Raw genomic sequence first — 9,792 nt, forward strand, 5'->3', positions numbered from 1 at the left:
CACTCCCAAGCATAGCATATTTTTCTATATTTCTAAAACTTCATGATTATAACCTGTTGTAAGAATCAGCAATATATATAGCGGCTCGGCCTTTGGCCCGCCCAGCGCGCAGGGAGGCGCGCATCGCCTGGTGGAGTCCCAGCCGCGGCCGCGCGCCCCTCCGCCTCTGCCCGCCGCTCCATGCAGCCCCGGTAGCTTAGCGTCCACGCCGGGGTACCCCGTGGCTCACCGCCCGCTCCTCGCTCTGCCGCGCACCCCTAGCCTGGGCCCAGTCCATGCGCTCCCGCGGGCCCGCTCTGGCGCAGCTCGGGCGCCGGCTTCTCCGGCGCACGGACCGCTTGACGGACGCACCGCCCTCGGGCCGGGATGGCAGGGCCCGGGACGGCCGCGCGGCTCTGCTCCTGGCAGTCTGCTGGCCCTGCTGGCGCCCTGGGCGGGCCAAGGGGGCGCCGCCGCACCCACAGCACCCAACGGCACGCTGGAGGCCGAGCCGGAGCACCACTGGGAGAGCCTGCTGGTGCGCTCGCTGGTGCGCTTGCCCGTGGCCTCACAGCCCAAGGAGGCTGCTGTCCAGAGCGGCGCTGGGGATTACCTGTTGGGCATCAAGCGGCTGCGGAGGCTCTACTGCAACGTGGGCATCGGCTTCCACCTGCAAGTGCTCCCCGATGGTCGCATCGGCGGCGTGCACGCGGACATGAGTGACAGTCTGCTGGAGCTCTCCCCCGTGGAGCGGGGCGTCGTGAGCATCTTCGGAGTGGCCAGCAGGTTCTTTTTGGCCATGAGCAGCAAGGGCAAGCTCTATGGCTCGCCCTTCTTTGCGGATGACTGCAAGTTCAAGGAGATTCTGCTCCCCAACAACTACAACGCCTACGAGTCCCAGGAGCACCCCGGCATGTTCATCGCACTAAGAATGGTTCCCAAGAAGGGGAACCGAGTGCCACCCACCATGAAGGTCACCCACTTCCTCCCCAGGCTGTGACCCTCCAGAGCCGCCTCAGCCTCCACGGACTCTGGACAGAGAGTGGAATCCAGGAGTAGGTGTACGATATTTAAGTTAATTATTTAAATATGTATATATTGCCATCAGATTATTTATGGTTCTGTAAGTGTGTTTTGTAAATTTTTTTTCTGGAAAAGAAAAGAGGAAAAAAAAAAAAAAAACCTAAGACAACCGAAAAGCAAGTCTGACTTTTCTGGCGTGACAGGGGACAGCCTTACCGTTGGATTTGCTTTACTCTCAAGAACTTGACATGAGCGTGCTGCTATTTTGTGTTGTAAAGACAGTGATATTGGATTCTGATGGCGCCAAGCACCTTGTCTGGAAGGGCCTGCTGGGGCCGTGGTCTCCAGCGAAGGGGCGCTGGGCGGAGCTTCCTCTCGCCGCCCACGGCTGTGTCCTGTGGCCGGAGTCGGGACATATCGGTTTACTCCGGGTACTGAAAGCACACTGTCGAGTCCTCGCTGCTGCTCCGTTTTTAGATGGGCCAAGGCTGACCTTTGAGCTTTGCTGTAGTCCATCTTTCCCCATCTACCAGATGGGAGAGACCGACTTTATAAACTGCTCTTCGCCTGGTCAGGATCAGCCCCGTCGCCGTTGCCGCAGCCACTGGGCAAAGACAAAGCTGTTCCGTAAAGTGCCAGGGAGTGAAGCCGGTCCCTACTGGGACGTTGCCCCCCAACCCTCGCCTGTGATGGACGAAGCTCGTGATGGAAGACAGTTCTGAAATAGAGGATATTCTTAACAAAATCAAAAACAAAAGAACAGGCTTCCCTGCACACGGGAGACTTTGGACTAGAACCACTATTTAGGCGAATGTCGCGGTCACAGCCCAGCCTGCAGGGACCTGCTGCTCAGACGCACGCTCAGCCTCTACCTCAGCCGGGCCCAATCGCCCAAGGTTTAGGGGGCGCAGCTCACTGGGCCACCCCAAGTGGCTCTTTTTCCATGTGCAACCAAAAGGATCGCAGAGAGCGGCGGTGGGTCCCCTGCGAACCTTGTCACGTTTGAGCTATCTTTACCCCGTGATTTACTTTTAGTAAGGGCGTTCATGGTGGAAATATTTGCAGACAGCTGTTAGAGTGCACTATATGGTCACCAAGTAAGCTTATATTTTTCTTTATATATTTTAAAAATGCAACCCCTGTCGTTGAAGCCGAGATGGAAGGGCCAGGGTAGGTGGGTTTAAAAAAAGCTCTGAGGTGATGGCAAACACTTAATTTTAATGAATGGCTTTTTAGTTTATGCAAAGTGACCTTAACTTGCTGCCACACATGCTCTGAATGCTTCCTCAAGACCCTCCTCCGGTGTCTCTGAACCATCTCCCAAATTAACTTTATGGGAATCCACACAGACTGCAAGCCTGGGGTCTGAGTTTTTGTCTTTTGAATTCCTTTTGCCAAATCTTTGTTCAAATGCAAATCAAGGACTTCAAAAAATACTATTCTTAGCCCAGCCCACTGAGTGCCAAGTCCCCAAGTTAGGACCACCCATCTGAACCCTTAAGAGGCTGTTTACAGTGTTCTGACTCAACAATGCCATACAATTCTTACCTGGCCCTAGACTCCAGGAGGGTGGAGGGCAGGTGAAGAGCAAAGGCTTGGGGAAGAATGTGCAGTCTTCCTGTTCTTACCGCATCTCAGAGTCAAGAACTGGGATTGCTGGAGATGCTTGGATTCTTCAGCAATGTCACCTCTGAGCGCAGTCCAAGGGCCAGAAATGGACGGACCCTCAGTGCAGAGGTAGCTCATCCACCCGCACGCACAGAATTGTTGATGGTGCGTCTGGCGATGTCATTGTGCCTTTGAAATATTGTACTTTCTCGGGTTGCGGTGATTTTGGGGATTCACGGTTTCTCTATTTACCACCGTTTTCAGAGTCTGTCTTTAGTTTTATACAGGTGCCGATCAATAGCATGATGTATGTGTGCTGTGCACATCGAGATGCTTGATGAGCTTTTCACCGTGGGGAGAAAGAACCCCACCAGACACGGTGCAGATAATCAGGAGAGATATTAAACATGATGGAAACCCGCCTTGAAAAAAAAAAGAATCAGCAATATAGTATTTCCCTACAATAACCCTGGGATATTAAGAGGCTTTCTATATAAATATGACTCTCTATGTCAATTAGATTAGAGAAAAAGTCCACCAAAACTTAAAACCTTTCTGCATTACAGGACCTCTCAAGACTTTTATTAAAATTTTTATTAAGATTATTCAAGAATGATATACAATATTCAATGTTCTTTGAATTTTTTGATTAAATTTTTGCAAATATGAAAATAGTGATTAAGAGAGGAAAAACCAACTTGAAATTTATAAAATTTTGCTACTTTGTTTTTTAAAATATGAAATCTGAGACTAATTATTGAACTACTTTGTTTCAGAATCCCAATCCAGATATATTTTTATGTTTTTGTTTATTTATCATGAGTTAACTTGAATTTTGTGCATTAATCAATTTCCTGTTTTGCCATCTCTACAAACTCACTTCAGAAACTTTCCTAATCCTTCCATTTAAATTCCCAATTATTCATTACCCCCATACCTACAAGCACTGTTAAAAGTCTTGTGATTAATGCATATGTGTTCTCTGAGTTTGCTTTGATAACACAGTGACTTGGGATGGGGAACCACTGAGCAGAGTGGGATAGGATGCATCCTTACAGTAAAGCAGACTCTTCCCTTTCTTTTGTCCTCTACCTTGTGCATCTTCAGTCATATTCTGGATGTTAAATGATATGTAGGAGAAATATTTTCTCTACCTTCTCTGGAGTGCTTTTCATCTCCAATACTTAGAAAAAAAATAATTTAACAAATGCAGAAATAATCTAATGAAGTGGAAGGAAGTCCAAAGCACAATTTTATTTAACAAATCCACATAGATATACCATAAAGTTTTTCAGGATTTTAAATATCCTTTGATTCAAATGCATTGAAGAAAATTTAAATGAAACTAAGCAGGTTCATTTGCTTTGGGACCTCTCAGTTATTTGATAGTGCGCATTATCAATTGCTAAGAGGAGGATAGAATTTGTAGAATGCCTAAATATGTTTGATCCTTGCTGTGCCCCTCCCCTGACTCAGGCAATGGCAAGGCCCTACTGAGGTGGATGGCGCAAGGCATCCATCCTCTGGAGGAGCGCAGTATGTTTCTGGGAATGGGCTGGTTTGTTTTTGTATTCCTTTAATAAGTATAGTTGCGATTTCTCATATGACCATTAAGTATGAAGGAAAAATCATGACTTTCCCAATTAATGCAACTACTTCTAAAGCATAGATCTGTTTGCTCTAAATGCAATGATTCAGCTGTGGAGTGTAAATTGTTAATGTCTAAAGAAAAACTCCCTGTATTCCTGTCAAGGAAGTTTTTGAGAAATTAAATTAAAATCTAGAGAAGAAAAATTAATGTTAAGAAGATAGATTAGTGCTTAGTACTGGGCAACTTGTTCTTGTGCCTGTGCACAATGGTTTGTGCTCTTACTTTTGTTTGATTAAAAGTAATAACAAGTCAACCACTTGCCGTAACCATGGCACCGGTTCCAGTCAGTAAGTCAAGAAAGAATAGTCAAGGTATAGGCCAATAGTTTGAGACATTTGTAACTATTATTAAAAGTTAACTAAGCAGAAACAGCTCAAAACAAAACTCAAACTGAAAGTACAAATGCTTGCTTATGCATAAGCCAAGATACATTCTTCTATTCTAATTGTAGCTACGTAATATTTTGTTTTGTTTGAATAATGATTCCTGTTTTGTAACCACAAAGTACTGTAAGCCTGCCAAAATGAAAAGTATATATGATCAACTTCACAAGTAAAGATTGCGATCAACACCTTCACTTTGGTGTCTGTGTTGTTTCTCCACCCCCTCTTTCACCGACTCCTCACCATTCATTCGTCTCCTGAGACTCCCTGTTGGAGCTGGTCTCCGACAGATCCTATAAAATTTAATATGCCTAAGACTACAGTACTGCAGAATATATTTTGGAAATAGTTGTTCTAGATTTTAGTGATTTTCTGCAGTTGGTAAAGCATAGGATAATTATGCATTTTGTTGTTTGTTTTTAATTTGCTGCACTGTTAGGAATAGATATTTTTTCATTATGGATAGAAAGATGTTAAGAAAACTTGGCTTTGATTTCATGAGACTTGAGCACATTTCAGACAAGAGTAACAAGGAAATGTTACATTTAAAATAAACTAACTAAATACCACTTAATGCAAAATAAACTACCCCATTTTTTACTTGACATTAAACTGAAATCAGATTGAAGAATAAGCATCTACGATTGAAAACCTCACTACCGAGTGGCCAAACATTACTGCTAACTTGAATATGCACAGGCTTATTTCATGTTGGTGAGGGACTCTGGACCTCTTTCATGGTTTCTGTAAACAGGGCCAGAATGTAGCCGACTAGAATCAGAGAACATGCTAGGGCGCTTCATATTCAATACACAGCCTTATAAAGAGAAGAAAATGAGCCTTGTCCAAAACTCTTATCTCAGCACCCACTGGCAAAAATAAAATGTAAGCTGGGGACCAAGTCTCTTTGAAGCTGATTTTTTTTTTAAACTCTCTAACAGGCCTCTGGTGGTTACAGATATTGATCGTCAGAAAGTAATCTGTTCAGGTTTGGGGGCATGCCAGTACAAATTGTGGAATGCATTCCTTCCTCTCAAAGAACATGTTGAGCTTTTTATATTGTCCATACTGGTTCACTTGTCAGCTGTCTCCCCTATTTGACATGAGTTATTTTCTACCTTTTGTGGATGTATAATTAAATATATTTTAAAAATAAGAAATTTTATTAATATAGAATCTTTAGCTTGAGTCCCAACATTCTTTTCATCTTTTTTAACACTCATTTTTCTTCCATAATCATTATTTGATTCCCTCTGGCTGCCTGCTATTTATTTGTAGTAGTACCATTTATCCATTGAGACCTTTCCATCTGTCACACAGCTTTGCTTTCTTTCCCCAGAAGCTTTATTCTTCTACTGTGCCATGTTTATTTTTTTTTCTTTTTTCTTCTTTTACTCTCTCACTTTCTCTTTAGTAGGTAGATTTTGCATTATTTTATGCAGGTGTTTTCAGATTTTATTTTGTTTTTTTCTAAATTTATACCAGAAAAAATAGTGCTAAAATAGATAAAAATGACATTGAGAAGAAGTGTGTTTCTAATCTCTAAAGACGGATATAAAATTTTTAAAATTCCATTTGTCTTTGTTCATTCATGTGTGTGTGTATATATATATATATATATATATATATATATATATATATAGAGAGAGAGAGAGAGAGAGAGAGAGAGAGAGAGAGAAAGAGAGGTAGAGAGAGAGAGAATGAATTTGGTTTGGTACAGAACATTCATTCCAACATTCTGAATGGAAAGTGAAGCAGTAGAAATTGCTTGAACTGGTGTTTACATAAGGAGAAAGAATGATGCTGATTTGTTTCTCTCTGTGTGTCTACTTATTTGTTTGTTAAGTGTAATTGTTGATTAATGGCTTATTTGTGGTGAATCTCAATGTTTGGAAATACTTAAAACACAACAATGTACATTTCTTGATTCACTTCACCCCAGAGATTACCACCAAGTTTTATGAAAAAGCAGATATATTCTGACTAGACAATAGTTTCCAGGAATAGGAAAATAAACACAAACACAAGTGAAAGATCAACTTAAGAAATAGTCTCCATTTTACTTACATTTTTGGAGAAAATTTTAAATTATTTTATGGTAAAGTCTTCAAAGAGAATGTTCTTTTCTCATTAATAAACTGTTGAGAGTGATAATCTAACCGAGTATTGAATATTTTTCAGAACAAATTCAAGGTGACAAAAATAAAGAGTCTTACATTAATGAATGCAAATGCATTTATATTTTTATATCCCAGAAGACTATTAACTTTACTTTTTATCACCTAATACTTTGAATTTAAATCTTGAATGATGTATAATATATCTTTCCAGAATATTTTGCAATGCTATACTAATGAATTCCTCAGTGGTATAATAAGTATTCAAGTTTGTGTCTTGGGCTAGAAGGCATTGCTTTTATTTAATATCCATGCTTTCTTATTTTAATGGCTTGGGAATCAGAGTCAAAAGAGAAGGCTGTTAGGTCAATTCATCTAAAACAATAATTCAGTTATCTTTCTGAGGTTTACATCTAATACAGTCTACCTGTATCAAACTTCCATTGTTGTATGTGGTGCTGAGCCCACATCAGTAAGGGAATATATGCTAAGCAAAAGGTAAGCTTCTGCTGGCAAGGGGTTCACAATCCATCAATGTAAAAAAAAATTCTGACTCTTATCAAAAAAGTTCTCAATGTGAAACAGAACATTGAAATATGTTTGCTAAGGAATGATATCTGATCATACATGGTTAGGATCAGGAAGTGAAAAATTCCAAGTATTTTCAAACAGTATTTTAAGAAGATGAGGGATATATGGGGATATAGAACAAAAGCATGTTACTACTAATAAAGAAAGAATGAAGTTATTAGCAAATAGAAATATGTAGGAATTTAGAAGTATGCAGGTTTTTTCTTTTTTCAAAAGAAGTAGGAAGGTAGAAGAGGAGTCACTGCAAACCTTAATAGTTATTGACAGCTGACCCTATGTGAGTACTTGAATAAAGGAGGACAAGCCAGAGTCCTTATCTATAAGAAAATTCATAGTCTATATCAACTATATAAAAATCTATAGATATACATCATACAGAAAAACAGTTACAGCCTGAAGAGCTATAAAACATATATTGAACTTTTCTTTCTTCTTCTCCTTTTTTTTTTAAATTGTGGTAAAGGTCCTGTTGTCAAAAGAAACTTCGAATAGAGATCAATATAAAGGCTGGATAGAATACACAAAATGGCTATTCGAAGGCATTGTAGAAACACTGAAGAGGACAGGTGTTGCAGGGTGAAAGTCACAGAAAAAGATATTGAGGTAAAATTGAAATCTGGTGATATTTATGCTTGAAGAATTTGCAGATTCCTAAATTTAATGGGACTGGAGGGTACAAAGTCAAGGAGATTAAGAAGAGATTTTTGTTTTGTTTTTGTTTGTTTAATTTCACAACATCAGGAAGAAGAAAATTGGAAGTTATAGATTAGTACCAGGACCTTGAGAAAACACTAGGTTTAGAACTAAGAACCAAAACATGATATGTTCTAAGCATGAAGAAAGATTGGAAATAGAAAAGCCTTTACAAATTTCAAACTCAATAAAAAGCTTATAGAGAATAGAACTTTGAAATTCAGACACACAAATTTAAATATATCTTTTAATGATATTTTCAAGAATAAAAACTGTTGGAATACTTTACCCAAAGTCAAAATGGAAAATAAGGATATTTTAATGGAAAAAATGGATATTCTAGAACTATAAAATATAATACTTCAGGTTAAAAACAATAGATGATTTTAACAGCACGTAGATGTAACTAATATCCTTGTTCCTTAAACAACTGGAAAAACCTGAGAAAATTGTATGATCCAACTATTTTCAGATATGGAGAATGAAACAAATGAGCTGGATTCTAAAGTTATTTTGTGGCCAGTGAGAGAATTGTGACCACTGAGAGAATGAAACAAATGAGCTGGATTCTAAAGTTACATTAATTGAAATCATGGTTGGTTGAAGCCCACTTTTTAAAAAATTAAATAAATAAATAAGTTTTAAAAATAATCAAACAGGGTCACAATTGTCTTCTAGAAAATACTCCACAATTCTTAATGGAAATAAAAAATTCAGCACTCAGTGCAAAACTGATAATATATGACATCTAATCCCCAGATGTGAGGAAGCAAGAAATGTGGACAATATAAAAATAACTATATGGAATGACTGGAAAATATAAAAGTTTTACTAAAACTTTCTAGGTATCTCATTAACAGATGAGATACTAGAGGGAAAAAAAAGTTCAGTGGATCTAATAGTGTAGCAAAACAAAGTAGCCAAGATAAAACACATAGACACACAAAGACAAAACAAAATGCTTGGGAACTCAGTGACTTGTGAGACAATTTCAAGAAGCTTAACATAAGTGCAACTGGATTTTTAGGGAATAAAAATAATGAGGGAAATGTATTTAAAAAATAATCACAAATGTATTTGAAATTCAATTTAAAAGATATAAACCCACATAATACAAGATGCAACAAAATGCAGGATAAATCTCACAAATGCCACACGAAAGAATGTCAATCAAATTGCTGAAACCTGGGGAAAGCAGCCAGAGAAAAATGACAGAAGAGCAACACAAAGAATTATAAATTTCTCATCAGAAATTACAGAAATCAGAAAACAATGAGACTATATTTTCAAAATGGTAAAGAAAATATCTGTCAATTTGTAATCTACAGCTAGTAAAAGCATCTTTTAAAAGTAAAAGAAAATTATTTTTCAAGACAAATGTAAGCTCAGAGAGTTCATCACTAGTAGACCTGCATTATAACATGTAAAACAAAGTTCTTCAGGCAGAACTAAGATGATAAACAGATGGAAACTTGAAACTACACAAAGCAATGAAGAACACTGTAAATAGTAAATACATGGGTAGTGAAAGGGACCTTTTATTCTCCTTTAAAATGTTTAAAAAGATAATTGAATTCTTAAAGAAAAAAAGTCATGACATTGAATTTATAAGTTAAAACATTTTAAAAATGCATGATAGTAATAAACAAAAAAGGGAGGAACATTGGAAGTATATACTTGTCTATTTGTAGAGTATTGAAGAAATTGCAAAATATTATTTGAAGGATCATCAAGAAGTATGAATATT

The 9,792-nt window shown here is 38.8% G+C and overlaps 1 pseudogene; it reads left to right on the plus strand.

The window, feature by feature from the left end:
• Window positions 1-366: 366 nt before the first annotated feature.
• Window positions 367-979, plus strand: LOC144373418 (fibroblast growth factor 4 pseudogene; annotated as a pseudogene).
• The last annotated feature ends 8,813 nt before the right edge of the window (window positions 980-9,792 follow it).

This window comes from Ictidomys tridecemlineatus, unplaced genomic scaffold (genome assembly GCF_052094955.1).
Source record: "Ictidomys tridecemlineatus isolate mIctTri1 unplaced genomic scaffold, mIctTri1.hap1 Scaffold_39, whole genome shotgun sequence".
NCBI lineage: Eukaryota > Metazoa > Chordata > Mammalia > Rodentia > Sciuridae > Ictidomys > Ictidomys tridecemlineatus.